The sequence below is a fragment of the Elephantulus edwardii genome, unplaced genomic scaffold (assembly GCF_000299155.1).
Source record: "Elephantulus edwardii isolate Elephantulus edwardi_28Jun2011 unplaced genomic scaffold, EleEdw1.0 scaffold00239, whole genome shotgun sequence".
NCBI lineage: Eukaryota > Metazoa > Chordata > Mammalia > Macroscelidea > Macroscelididae > Elephantulus > Elephantulus edwardii.
The window spans coordinates 199,065-203,942 of record NW_006399989.1 but is presented as its reverse complement, the minus strand read 5'-3'; the positions used below and the strand labels follow the sequence as shown (position 1 = coordinate 203,942).

The window sequence follows — 4,878 nt, the reverse complement described above, 5'->3', positions numbered from 1 at the left end:
TTCTTTCTTTCTTTCTTTCTTTCTTTCTTTCTTTCTTTCTTTCTTTCTTTCTTTCTTTCTTATTTGATACTTTATTGAACCCAAAGCAACATGAAGAATTTTTGCTTTTGTTGTACACAGCTGATGCAGGAGCCCAAGGAAGAAGAAGACTATACATCTTTCCTTGGAAGAGGAGATATTGAGCCCCTCTAGTTTCATCTTGTGATGAGTAGATTAATCCATGATTTGTCTGTTGCAATAACCCAGAGGATGGGTGTCTTTCCAGTCATCCCATTCCCGGACTCTGTGTAACAAATGTTACATCTCCCTTCTCTTTTTGTTCCTGATCTTCTTGTTGCTGGCTGCTTTTGTGAGCTCTGCTGATGTTGTCCTGGTTATTCCCTGATCTAGTAATGTGCCATATTTCTGATGCTGATCATACCAGCCATTCACTGTAATAGTTACCAGGCTTGGATAACCAGCTCTAAACACCTTGGCTTGGGCCATGTCCTGAGTGAGAATGAAGGGTTTCATTGGTGGCCTGTCTTGATTAGATGAGTGAGAAGTTGATGCCTCTTTTGAGGACTCTTTTTCTCTAAAGATCTTTATCTCTTGGTCAATACTCTCAATCTCTTCCAAGCTGATACCAATCCACCTCCAAAGGTGAGTAATATTCACAAACGTGCTCATCATCTGCTTGACTACTTTCCACAGCAGATTTCAGTGCAGACAATCTACTTCCCATCTCCTTCTTTTGCTTGTATCTCTCTATCTTAGCTTGTCTTTGAGATGCCATAGCAACGAAATTAGGGTAGTCATGGACGAGCTAGCAGTATTATTTTCAGCTGAGTTCTTGGTTTGAGGTAGCTCAAACTTTGTCACATGGTAATAATGGCACTAACTTAAGTAGTTTAGAAAGTGTTCTCGAGCCCGCTGAAAATGATCTAGACATTTGCTGGTGTTGACTTGTTTCATGGCCAGGACTCCTTGAAATGCTGGCACCAACAGGTACGTTAGGTAGGTGGAAGCAATTTCTTCCAAATATTCATTACAGCTGAACAAGTCGAGCTGCGATAACATTTCAGCAGCCTTGAACACCTTATCTGGACTATACAGGAACCTGTGGGTTCATTCGCTACTTTGTCCAGAACTGCTTGCTTGTTTCGAACAGCTCTGGGAGCTGCAGCAGTAGAAATACATCTTCCGCAGCTGCCATCTTGGGGAGGTCCAAAAGGGCCAAACTTGCTTGGCATTTCTTTAGCTGAAGGAACGGAAGAAAAATTCAATACTTGAGGATGATTTGGGTAAAATATTAAATGATCCTGGAAGCATTAAAAGAAGACAGGAAAAGTCAATGTACCAAAAAGAATTGGCTTACACAGATGAATTTCAAGAAACAACATATTTTCAAGAGGCATTGGTGATGAAGGAGGAACTTCAGGCTGCTCTGAAGGAACTGGGGGAGGGGGAAAGGCCCCAGAAATTGTCAGCATGCCAGTTGACATATTTCAACAAACAGATTCTGCCCTGGACATGCTCACCAGGTTGTGTCAAGAGATCTGAAGGACAACTACCTGGCCAGCTGACTGGAAGAAATCCATATTTATTCCTATTCCAAAAAAAAGGTGTTCCAACAGTTTGTGGAAAATATCAAACAATATCACTAGTATCACACACAAGGAAAGTCTTGCAGACAATTATCTAAAAATGACTGGAACAGTACATTAACAGAGAACTGCCAGAAAAAATAAGCTGAGTTAAGAAGAGGCCATGGCAAAGGAGACATTTATCGCCAATGTCAGATGTGTCTTGGTGAAAGCAAAGAGTGTTAAAGTGATGTCTATCTGTGCTTCACTGGCTATGCAAAGACATTTGACTGTGTAGATCACTACAAATTGGGGCGTACTTTGAGAAGAATGGGAATCTCATAACACTTGATTGTGCTCATGTGAAACCTATACTTGGACCAGGAGGCAATTGTCATTATAGAACAAGGAAAGCCTGCATGGTTCAAAATTAGGAAAGGAGTGCATCAGGGATGCATCCTGTCTCCATATCTTTTCAATCTACATATGGAACTGATTATTTGAGAAGCTAGACTTTATGAGGAGGTGTGTGGCATCAGGATTGGAGGATAACTTGTCAACAACCTGGGATATGCAGATGATACAAACTTCCTTGCCAAAACTGAGGACCTGAAGCATTTGCCGCAGAAGGTCAAGGACTGTAATATTCAATATGGATTGAAGCTCAACTTCAAGAAAATGAAGATTCTCACCACTGGGCTAATTGGTAGCACCATGATGGATAGAAAAGAAATTGAGATTGTTAACAATTTCACCTTCCTCGGCTCCACAATCAACACTCTTGGCACAAGCAATCAGGAAATCAAAAGACAAATTGAATTGGGGAAGTCTGCTGTCAGAGACATCTCCAGAGTGCTGAGATGCAATGATGTCATTCTGGAGACTAAGGTATGCCTTATCCAGGCCATGATACTTGCAATTAATTGCTAGGCATCAGAGAGCTGAACAGTGACTAAAGATGACAGAAGAATTGACGCCTTTGATTTGTGATACTGGAGAAGAGTATTGAACATACCATGGACAACAAGGAGGGGAAAAAATAGGTCTATCTTGGAGGGTCAAACCAATTTTCTCCTTGAAGGCAAAGTCTTTGAAGTTCTATCTCACATAATTTGGGCACATGGCCAGGAGGGACTAGTCCCTGGAGAAGAATATCATGCTTAGAAGGCTGGAGGGACAGTGCTGTATTGACATGATAATTGGGGTGATGTGATTAAGTGTGTCAGAGTAAGTCTGGCTCAGAATAGGACAGGTTTCAGAGCTGTTGTACATAGGATCACTATGAGTCTCAGGCAACTTGACAGCACATAACAACAACCTTTTAGTTAGCAGCTTAACTTAATATATACTGCACCACCAGAGTTCCTTGTATATGAAATGGGAGCTCTTAAAATATCATGTTACAGATGAGGCTGAGGTGTAGAGAGTGTGACTAACTTGTCCAGAGTCACACAGTCAGCAACAGGGCCCTGGGTCCATAGTCCATCTGAATTCTTGGAGTCTATAGTCTTAATCTTTAAACTATAAATGGTAGCTCCCTCCTTGCTTCTCCTTAAAGCATAGTGCAGAAGCACTACTGTGGGGGTAAAACAGAACAAAGGCCTCTGAAAGGAAGGAAGCCAAAGGAATGTAGGGAGATAAGACACGTCTCTGGTGTACACCCTTCCCAATTTTGAACCATGTGTCTCATATGGTTGTTGTTGTTGTTAAGTGTCATTAAGTTGTAGACAACTCATAGCAACCCTATGAATGAAAGACCTGAACACTTGTATAACTTCTATCATTTCTCTAAGGTCATAGAGTTTCCAGAGGCAAGCTATTTTGGAAGTGGATGCCACTCCTGCTTCCAAGGCTGTTTTAATCTGGGAGCTCCACCAAACACTGTCCACCATGGGAAACCATTATCACATTTGACACCTCAGTGCCACAGTATTTAGCATCACAGCAACCACAAGTTACCTCTGTACACCAAATTGACAGATTAGTGCTATACCACTTAGAAGAATATTTGACCAAAAGCAATTAAAACCAGACCTTAGGGCCACAGACTAAAATCACCCACCTTTGGCTTGGTAGCATCACTTTGTGTCCACTAGGCCAACAGAGCAATTTGATTCACAGCAATTCTGTGAACAACAGATTTCTTCTTCTTCTTTTATTATTATGATTATGATTATGATTAATTTTCAATAAAAATTTACAGAGACTGAATTTCCATTCATTAATTGTTGCATGAACAGCAGATTTAACCCTTGTCCTATCCTATGCCATCCCCACAATTTGAGACATGCTCCAGCCCATTGCTACAGACACCATATCAATGCATCATGTTGAGGATCCTCTTTTCTTCTCTGACCTTCCACTTCTTTCACTGTGATGCAATTTTTCAAAGACTGGAATCTTAAACTGTTGTTTGTTGCTGTTAAGTGCCATTGAGTCTGGTTGAGTTGTAGACAACTCATAGGGACCCTATGAACGAAAGACCTGTACACTTGTATAACTTTCATTGTTTCTCTAAGTTCATAGAGTTTCCAGAGGCAAGCTATTTCAGAAGTGGATGCCACTCCTTCCAAGCCTGTTTTAATCTGATAACCCCAGTTCATATGGTACTTTCTAAAATTTTTCAGTGTCAATCAATTCTTTCTGGTGCAGTGACTCTGTGTTTCCCCTCCATCTTCTTTTGATGTTTTCTGGGCCAGTCAATATATTGTGCATAGAATCTTTCAAATTGCGACATGAGGCTTAAATTTGTTTTTCAGTTCTTTCAGCTTGAGAAATGCAGAGCGAGTTCTTCCCTTCTTATTCTCCAATTCCCATTCTCTGAACACTCCAATATAATATTTTGTTTTGTCCTCCCAAGCTGCCCTTTAAAATCGTCTGTTCAGCTCTTTCATTTTGACATGTTTTCCTTTTGTTTTGGCTTCTCAATGATCCTGTGCAAACTTTAGAGTCTTTTCTGACATCCATTTCGATTTGTTTTCCTTTCTCCTCTGTTTTTGTAATGATCTTTTATTTTCTTCACTAATGATGCCATCGTTGGAAAAGCTCAATATCAGCAGTCAAAACTAGGCCAGGAGCAGACTGTGGGTCAGATAATCAATTACTCAATGTAGAGCGAGTTCTACACTTTGTAGTCTCCAATTCCAGCTCTCTGCACATTTCAGTATAATACATTGTTTTATCCTCCTGAGCTGCCCTTTGAAATAGTCTGTTCAGCTCTTTCACTTTGATGTGTGTAATTTTGCAGTCCAAACATGCAAAAAAATGTGTTAATGATAATTGGTTGCCGTAATACAAAAGTGGGAAACAGTGA

The 4,878-nt window shown here is 40.5% G+C and overlaps 1 pseudogene; it reads right to left on the bottom strand.

Moving 5' to 3' along the window:
• Nucleotides 1-213: 213 nt before the first annotated feature.
• On the bottom strand, nucleotides 214-1,195 carry LOC102873589 (annotated as a pseudogene).
• Between the last annotated feature and the right edge of the window lie 3,683 nt (nucleotides 1,196-4,878).